Source organism: Urocitellus parryii (assembly GCF_045843805.1).
Source record: "Urocitellus parryii isolate mUroPar1 chromosome 9 unlocalized genomic scaffold, mUroPar1.hap1 SUPER_9_unloc_5, whole genome shotgun sequence".
In the NCBI taxonomy this organism is placed as follows: Eukaryota; Metazoa; Chordata; class Mammalia; order Rodentia; family Sciuridae; genus Urocitellus; species Urocitellus parryii.
In genome coordinates this window covers 320,557-331,114 of record NW_027551791.1, presented here as the reverse complement: position 1 = coordinate 331,114, position 10,558 = coordinate 320,557, and positions in this window count along the sequence as shown.

Genomic DNA, 10,558 nt, shown 5'->3' with positions numbered 1-10,558 from the left:
TCACATGTGCTGACATTTACATCTACTCTCTAACTGACACCCTACTGCTAAAGAACTTTTGGTCCAAATGTTATACTCACTCTTCTTCCTAAACCTACTGACTCTCTTCCTAATCCTACCTACTATCCCTTTTTGACTGGATGTTCTCTTCCACATTCAATCATCCAAGGTACAAGGTCTTATGCCATTGTATATCAATTTATCTGAGACAGCTGTGCAGAATGTAATTCCAAGCTAAGTATCCCAGTCAAGGGCCCAATGCCCTTCTGGGCTTCAAAGCTTACTTAGATTTCTGTTTTCATACATATACTTCACCTATATATTATTATAAATATCGCAGGTTCCCAATACCATTCTTCATCCAGTAGAATGATTCCTAACCCAAATCCAACATGTTCTTACCCCTAACCATACACTGTTCCCTCAATCCAACTTTACAGAAGAGCAGGGACAGAGTTGGTCTTACAATAGAGGAATGTAGGGGATCTTCCACGTGCTGAGAACTCAAAGGTCCATGCAGAAATGATGCCTGGAGAAGATGTAGGCAGCTCTGAAGGACATGAGAGAGCAAAAGTCATCTTCCATGGCAAACAACCTGGTCAGGATGAAGGGTTGTGTCTGAATGAGCCGCACTCTTCTTAATGTAGACAAGATGGACCAAACCAGGCCTGTGTGGAAAGCTGTTCCTGGGTGCCTATGGAGGATATACCATTCTAACTTGTGAAAGTGTCACAGGAAGCAGGGGCAGCCTCCATCTCATAGGACCCTTGGAAGCAACTGTTAGGACAACTTGGTTGCTAAGGCAGTGACCTCATTCAGTTCCTGAAGGAAGTGACCTCACCTCACTTCTTTTGTGATGGAACTCTCTGAACTTGGCAACAAGGAAGCCAGGCACCCAGAGCCAGTTTCAGTCCCAGTCCCAGTGGGCTCACTTGTTTGCATTTACCAAGGACAGAGTCAGTCTTTCTTGGTACCTACTGATGTGAGGATGACCAAATGCCAGGAAAACTCTGAAGAGGGCACTTTTCCGAGAAAGCAGGTAGTGAGTGGCTCACGGGTGGCTCCTGACAACTTCATTGAGTAGGCCAAGGAGGCCAGATCTGAGAGAGGACGGGCCATTTAGGGGAACATTGTATGGCCCACCAGTCAGAAGACACTCCGGATAGTCACAGACCTACTTGGGGGAAGGAGGTGCCTTAGTGGGTGTGGGTGTGAGTTTATGGTTTTGTCTCATGTTCTGAGAATAGGTAGGAAAGGCAGTTTGTTTGGTTTGGAGTGGACTGTTTCTAGTAAGTCGTTGGACAAGGCGAGTGTTTCTATGTCTGTGTATCCCACGGTATCCCTGGTTGTAGACATTGGAAAAGAGAATGAATCAATGGATGCATCCTGTCTAGTAGAAAACTTTCCAGCATTCATCCTTTCCAATTTATGAATGGACTGGGGCTTGCCTTATCTATGGGCAACACCTACTATCTTGCTAAGTTCCTGTTTTCTTCCTGAATTCTGGCCACTCTCCAGAATAGGCTCATGGTTTTGTGTCCAAGATATGTACCACCTCCCAGCTCTATGACATGGCCATGCACTGGATAACTGAAGGGAATGGCAAGCATCTCAGAAAACTCAGATATCAGTGTGACCAGTAAAGTGTCAGTGGAGAAACCCTGCTTTGGGCCTTTTGCTTACCTATTGTTCTGTTGCCCTGAGTGTCAGGAAGGTCTTTGCCTCAGGCCACCCCTTTGTGAAGCCTGAAGTAAACAGTTTTCAAATGGAAATGAAGGGGCATCACCTGTGGCTTTTGGCTTAATTCCTGTGCAAAGGGATGTGTGTGAATCAGCCTCTTGGCCCTGTGTGAGGCTGTGGCTTAGAGTCTCAGCACCTGATGGATTAAAGAAAGATCCCATGTGTGCATCCAAAGCCAAAATGGCAAAAAGAGCAGTCATTGTGGATGAAGTCTCTCGCTTTCCTCTGGAAAGTTCCTGACCTCCATCAAGTGAGAATAGGGATCCTTTGGGTCAAATGAGTTCTTCAAAGCCCTGCAGAGGCTAGCCCATAGGTTCTTGGGTTTTCTCATGTCTCCAATTCACACAAAGAATCTATACCCGAAAGTCAGTAGGCCTCAAATTGGAGAAGCAGAGCAGTATTAATGGCAGGCCTATTTGATCAATCCTGGGTCACAGGAAGAGTGTCCAGGCCACCCAGACATTAGGCAAATGAGGGGCAAGGGAGCTTATTCTAGACGCTGTCTTGGGCTGCCCCCTCATGGAAACCTCCAGCAAGAGGTTATGATGAGTGCCTATATGGAAGAAGATGAGGGCCATGTGGCAGTGTTTTGGTTTGAATTGTGGTCATTTCTGTGGCGGTTGGCAGGGATGACTTGGTCCACCTGGTCTTGAACTCTGGCGTGATTCCCCTCAGAGACTGAGTTCTGGAACTGAACTCAGAGAAGAATTGCCATGAATTGTGTTGGGATTTTAGGAGGCCACGCATGAGAGTTGCCCTTGGAAACTGAGATCTAGGCCCAGGGTGGCTTTCCACAGAGCACTGGGAATCTCAGCCAGGATATCACATGATTTTATTCTTAAAGACCTGGCAGCCATAATTGAGAGTCAAAACACACATGGACCTCACGTTGTAGACCTCAATGGGCCTGGCTTGATGTGACCTTTTGGCCACTCTTGGGAAGCCTTGCCTCTGAGTGTTTCTCCAGAGCTTTCATTGAAATGAGATTCCTCACCATTTAGTGGTTCCTGAATGAATAGAAACCCACAGTGCCTCCAAGTTCATCCTTGAAAAATGGCTTGATAAATACCATGAAATTTTTGAAATTCCCATGACCAGGTGTGGCACTGGAGAACCTTTGGATGTCCTGTTGCTGATCATGAGTGTACCAGACAGTGCCTTGATTGACTGGGTTTCATGAAAATGGTGTAGAACAGAGATGCCAGTAAGTTGGAGCCTGCGGATTAGTGGGCCTAGAGCAGTGGTGTGCAGGTGTGTGATAAAACATCTGTGGTGGGGCCATGTGGATCTGCCATTGGCTTCCACATGGCTTGTGACTGACACGGTGAAGCCAGCAGACCCTTATATGTAAAGGCATCTTGTTATATGGAGAGGTTTCCGGGCAATGTTCAGAAACAGGTTGCTATGGTCAAGGGGGCAAGCTCTGTGGGATAGAAGCCTGGTTGGTGCATTGTCCTCGGACCCTGAGTCAGCACACGTGACAGTACTCCCTCCAGAACTGTGTCCCAGTTGAACTCCTTGTATTTCATGAAGCAAATAGGAAACTCCCAGTGAAGCAGCAAGAAACACCAGGAAAAGTGGAGGATGACCAAATGGCCTCACAGTCCACACGGGGAAACACTTAGACCCCAGTGGCCACAGTTGACCTACAAAGAGAGAATTCAGCACTGCTGCCTCATGTTCACTGGAAAATCAGAAACCATGTCCTCCAGGCTACATAGATGCAGACCAAGCTTTGATGGTCTCACTACAAAGGAAGATAAAGCTCCTGACAACAACATATATTTCAAGGGTCCAACCTCAGAGGCAGTTTCCCAAGAAGTCTTTAGGCCAGCAGAGCTCCATGTTTGTGGAGTGTTTACCCTGTCCCTTACTTATGGAAACTCCTCTACCACCTCCAAGGTTGTGAACTCCTGAGCATTTTCCATTGTATATATGTATTCACAGATTTTCTAACTCTTTTCTTCAAATTGTGTCTTACTCGGGGCAAAGGTAATGTCAAGGCATTGTTCTTGATGAGAGTGGGAAGATTTTTGGGTAGCACAGAATTGCATACACATTGGATTCATTTTCCTATTTTCCATTCAAAATACTGAATCCCTGACACTAACCCATACCCTCCTGGACTCTGATTACCAATCCTGATATGATGGAGGAAAATAACCCAAACAGAATAGCAATACATGCAGTTCAGAGGAGGCATGGTGTCTAATTGGACTTTCCTTTGGCATTATAAAGGCTAGGTGTTATAAATCTAGTCCAATTTAAGAGAAGTAGTTCTCCATTTGTTTGTAAAGTTAACCAATATGTGAATTCCTGTCTCCCTTTCTCTGTAGACTGTTCAGCACACGTATATTTACGTGCACATATAGAATCCTACCTGGTATCCCATGTACATTCTTGTGAGGTGGCTGACATGGCAGATACAAATTGTGAGAAGAGATCACTCCTCCTAAATGCTGTTGGAACTGAAAATTCAACCTATGGGTGAGCTTTCTACTTGAACAACATGATACATAAATCCATGTTCAGTAAATTAAATATTTTTGGATCTGTGGATGATGTATATTTCATGATGAATTTTGATTGGCATATATATTTCTACTTTTTAAAGTCTCTGTGTGTTTGTATGTTTGAATGTATATATATATATATATATATATATATATATATATATATATATATATACATATACATACACACACACACACACACACACACACACACACTCTCTCCAGATTTTTCAAAGTATGAAATATATGTGTCTTATTATACACTCCCTAAATTCATTCATGTTCATGTAGGTGGATTTATAATCATCTTTTCAAAAGATTATTCTCAGAAATATTCATCCACCTGAAATACACATTTGTTTCCTAGTGAATGGTGCTTAGAAATCCTAATATTTCTACTGTAACTGACCGAGTTTCGCATCAATGCAAGCAGATTCCTATGATACATGATGTGTATTTTGACGTTTCTTTTTTTTCGACACTGGTACATCACTATTTCTTCAGTTGATGCACATCATAAGATATATATTTCATCCACAATTTTCACAAATTTCCAGGCATTTGGTTCACTTTCAATCACTTCCTGCTTCAGAACACATGTACTCCTGTATATTTCTGGACTGGTCTTTTCATGAGACTTCTTTCCAAACACATTATTTTTGATTTCCATAATCACTTTTCAAGCAAATCTCACACAGCCTTCATGGTAAACCATAACCCTAATATAATCATTAGATATATAACTGGTTGGAATGAATGATTGTGTATCAATATTAGATTTCCTATATATTTTCAGGTATCAGTTCAATCCATTATGTAAATCGGAACCAGTTCTATTATTTATTCACAGTATGGTCTATTCATGCATTATCTCTATATTCATAGACACAGGGTACACCTATTGGTGCCCCCAAATACTAATCAATACGTCTTCAAGATATTGCTCCCAGAAACGGTGGAAGAAATACTCATGTCACCTGATCTACATATACATTTTATCACAGTGATATTCTGGACACATAATGCAAAGTTCACACTTATGATTGTACCAAAGTCTAAATGGAAAGTGAGCATGTATTACTAAAAACATCCTTGTCCAGATGCCTGATGCTCTCAAATGTCAATCCTATCGGTGACTACACAGTTGCTTCGTCCTAAGATTACATATTCAAACTCAACCCTGTTGAAAATATCTAATCCTATCACTCACTTTATACTTTGACTGATTTCCCAATGTCTCTATTGATATCTGCTTTCCTACATAATTTCCCATATTCATTATTGTGACTGACTCTTCACATGTGCTGACATTTACATCTACTCTCTAACTGACACCCTACTGCTAAAGAACTTTTGGTCCAAATGTTATACTCACTCTTCTTCCTAAACCTACTGACTCTCTTCCTAATCCTACCTACTATCCCTTTTTGACTGGATGTTCTCTTCCACATTCAATCATCCAAGGTACAAGGTCTTATGCCATTGTATATCAATTTATCTGAGACAGCTGTGCAGAATGTAATTCCAAGCTAAGTATCCCAGTCAAGGGCCCAATGCCCTTCTGGGCTTCAAAGCTTACTTAGATTTCTGTTTTCATACATATACTTCACCTATATATTATTATAAATATCGCAGGTTCCCAATACCATTCTTCATCCAGTAGAATGATTCCTAACCCAAATCCAACATGTTCTTACCCCTAACCATACACTGTTCCCTCAATCCAACTTTACAGAAGAGCAGGGACAGAGTTGGTCTTACAATAGAGGAATGTAGGGGATCTTCCACGTGCTGAGAACTCAAAGGTCCATGCAGAAATGATGCCTGGAGAAGATGTAGGCAGCTCTGAAGGACATGAGAGAGCAAAAGTCATCTTCCATGGCAAACAACCTGGTCAGGATGAAGGGTTGTGTCTGAATGAGCCGCACTCTTCTTAATGTAGACAAGATGGACCAAACCAGGCCTGTGTGGAAAGCTGTTCCTGGGTGCCTATGGAGGATATACCATTCTAACTTGTGAAAGTGTCACAGGAAGCAGGGGCAGCCTCCATCTCATAGGACCCTTGGAAGCAACTGTTAGGACAACTTGGTTGCTAAGGCAGTGACCTCATTCAGTTCCTGAAGGAAGTGACCTCACCTCACTTCTTTTGTGATGGAACTCTCTGAACTTGGCAACAAGGAAGCCAGGCACCCAGAGCCAGTTTCAGTCCCAGTCCCAGTGGGCTCACTTGTTTGCATTTACCAAGGACAGAGTCAGTCTTTCTTGGTACCTACTGATGTGAGGATGACCAAATGCCAGGAAAACTCTGAAGAGGGCACTTTTCCGAGAAAGCAGGTAGTGAGTGGCTCACGGGTGGCTCCTGACAACTTCATTGAGTAGGCCAAGGAGGCCAGATCTGAGAGAGGACGGGCCATTTAGGGGAACATTGTATGGCCCACCAGTCAGAAGACACTCCGGATAGTCACAGACCTACTTGGGGGAAGGAGGTGCCTTAGTGGGTGTGGGTGTGAGTTTATGGTTTTGTCTCATGTTCTGAGAATAGGTAGGAAAGGCAGTTTGTTTGGTTTGGAGTGGACTGTTTCTAGTAAGTCGTTGGACAAGGCGAGTGTTTCTATGTCTGTGTATCCCACGGTATCCCTGGTTGTAGACATTGGAAAAGAGAATGAATCAATGGATGCATCCTGTCTAGTAGAAAACTTTCCAGCATTCATCCTTTCCAATTTATGAATGGACTGGGGCTTGCCTTATCTATGGGCAACACCTACTATCTTGCTAAGTTCCTGTTTTCTTCCTGAATTCTGGCCACTCTCCAGAATAGGCTCATGGTTTTGTGTCCAAGATATGTACCACCTCCCAGCTCTATGACATGGCCATGCACTGGATAACTGAAGGGAATGGCAAGCATCTCAGAAAACTCAGATATCAGTGTGACCAGTAAAGTGTCAGTGGAGAAACCCTGCTTTGGGCCTTTTGCTTACCTATTGTTCTGTTGCCCTGAGTGTCAGGAAGGTCTTTGCCTCAGGCCACCCCTTTGTGAAGCCTGAAGTAAACAGTTTTCAAATGGAAATGAAGGGGCATCACCTGTGGCTTTTGGCTTAATTCCTGTGCAAAGGGATGTGTGTGAATCAGCCTCTTGGCCCTGTGTGAGGCTGTGGCTTAGAGTCTCAGCACCTGATGGATTAAAGAAAGATCCCATGTGTGCATCCAAAGCCAAAATGGCAAAAAGAGCAGTCATTGTGGATGAAGTCTCTCGCTTTCCTCTGGAAAGTTCCTGACCTCCATCAAGTGAGAATAGGGATCCTTTGGGTCAAATGAGTTCTTCAAAGCCCTGCAGAGGCTAGCCCATAGGTTCTTGGGTTTTCTCATGTCTCCAATTCACACAAAGAATCTATACCCGAAAGTCAGTAGGCCTCAAATTGGAGAAGCAGAGCAGTATTAATGGCAGGCCTATTTGATCAATCCTGGGTCACAGGAAGAGTGTCCAGGCCACCCAGACATTAGGCAAATGAGGGGCAAGGGAGCTTATTCTAGACGCTGTCTTGGGCTGCCCCCTCATGGAAACCTCCAGCAAGAGGTTATGATGAGTGCCTATATGGAAGAAGATGAGGGCCATGTGGCAGTGTTTTGGTTTGAATTGTGGTCATTTCTGTGGCGGTTGGCAGGGATGACTTGGTCCACCTGGTCTTGAACTCTGGCGTGATTCCCCTCAGAGACTGAGTTCTGGAACTGAACTCAGAGAAGAATTGCCATGAATTGTGTTGGGATTTTAGGAGGCCACGCATGAGAGTTGCCCTTGGAAACTGAGATCTAGGCCCAGGGTGGCTTTCCACAGAGCACTGGGAATCTCAGCCAGGATATCACATGATTTTATTCTTAAAGACCTGGCAGCCATAATTGAGAGTCAAAACACACATGGACCTCACATTGTAGACCTCAATGGGCCTGGCTTGATGTGACCTTTTGGCCACTCTTGGGAAGCCTTGCCTCTGAGTGTTTCTCCAGAGCTTTCATTGAAATGAGATTCCTCACCATTTAGTGGTTCCTGAATGAATAGAAACCCACAGTGCCTCCAAGTTCATCCTTGAAAAATGGCTTGATAAATACCATGAAATTTTTGAAATTCCCATGACCAGGTGTGGCACTGGAGAACCTTTGGATGTCCTGTTGCTGATCATGAGTGTACCAGACAGTGCCTTGATTGACTGGGTTTCATGAAAATGGTGTAGAACAGAGATGCCAGTAAGTTGGAGCCTGCGGATTAGTGGGCCTAGAGCAGTGGTGTGCAGGTGTGTGATAAAACATCTGTGGTGGGGCCATGTGGATCTGCCATTGGCTTCCACATGGCTTGTGACTGACACGGTGAAGCCAGCAGACCCTTATATGTAAAGGCATCTTGTTATATGGAGAGGTTTCCGGGCAATGTTCAGAAACAGGTTGCTATGGTCAAGGGGGCAAGCTCTGTGGGATAGAAGCCTGGTTGGTGCATTGTCCTCGGACCCTGAGTCAGCACACGTGACAGTACTCCCTCCAGAACTGTGTCCCAGTTGAACTCCTTGTATTTCATGAAGCAAATAGGAAACTCCCAGTGAAGCAGCAAGAAACACCAGGAAAAGTGGAGGATGACCAAATGGCCTCACAGTCCACACGGGGAAACACTTAGACCCCAGTGGCCACAGTTGACCTACAAAGAGAGAATTCAGCACTGCTGCCTCATGTTCACTGGAAAATCAGAAACCATGTCCTCCAGGCTACATAGATGCAGACCAAGCTTTGATGGTCTCACTACAAAGGAAGATAAAGCTCCTGACAACAACATATATTTCAAGGGTCCAACCTCAGAGGCAGTTTCCCAAGAAGTCTTTAGGCCAGCAGAGCTCCATGTTTGTGGAGTGTTTACCCTGTCCCTTACTTATGGAAACTCCTCTACCACCTCCAAGGTTGTGAACTCCTGAGCATTTTCCATTGTATATATGTATTCACAGATTTTCTAACTCTTTTCTTCAAATTGTGTCTTACTCGGGGCAAAGGTAATGTCAAGGCATTGTTCTTGATGAGAGTGGGAAGATTTTTGGGTAGCACAGAATTGCATACACATTGGATTCATTTTCCTATTTTCCATTCAAAATACTGAATCCCTGACACTAACCCATACCCTCCTGGACTCTGATTACCAATCCTGATATGATGGAGGAAAATAACCCAAACAGAATAGCAATACATGCAGTTCAGAGGAGGCATGGTGTCTAATTGGACTTTCCTTTGGCATTATAAAGGCTAGGTGTTATAAATCTAGTCCAATTTAAGAGAAGTAGTTCTCCATTTGTTTGTAAAGTTAACCAATATGTGAATTCCTGTCTCCCTTTCTCTGTAGACTGTTCAGCACACGTATATTTACGTGCACATATAGAATCCTACCTGGTATCCCATGTACATTCTTGTGAGGTGGCTGACATGGCAGATACAAATTGTGAGAAGAGATCACTCCTCCTAAATGCTGTTGGAACTGAAAATTCAACCTATGGGTGAGCTTTCTACTTGAACAACATGATACATAAATCCATGTTCAGTAAATTAAATATTTTTGGATCTGTGGATGATGTATATTTCATGATGAATTTTGATTGGCATATATATTTCTACTTTTTAAAGTCTCTGTGTGTTTGTATGTTTGAATGTATATATATATATATATATATATATATATATATATATATATATATATATACATATACATATACACACACACACACACACACACACACATACACTCTCTCCAGATTTTTCAAAGTATGAAATATATGTGTCTTATTATACACTCCCTAAATTCATTCATGTTCATGTAGGTGGATTTATAATCATCTTTTCAAAAGATTATTCTCAGAAATATTCATCCACCTGAAATACACATTTGTTTCCTAGTGAATGGTGCTTAGAAATCCTAATATTTCTACTGTAACTGACCGAGTTTCGCATCAATGCAAGCAGATTCCTATGATACATGATGTGTATTTTGACGTTTCTTTTTTTTCGACACTGGTACATCACTATTTCTTCAGTTGATGCACATCATAAGATATATATTTCATCCACAATTTTCACAAATTTCCAGGCATTTGGTTCACTTTCAATCACTTCCTGCTTCAGAACACATGTACTCCTGTATATTTCTGGACTGGTCTTTTCATGAGACTTCTTTCCAAACACATTATTTTTGATTTCCATAATCACTTTTCAAGCAAATCTCACACAGCCTTCATGGTAAACCATAACCCTAATATAATCATTAGATATATAACTGGTTGGAA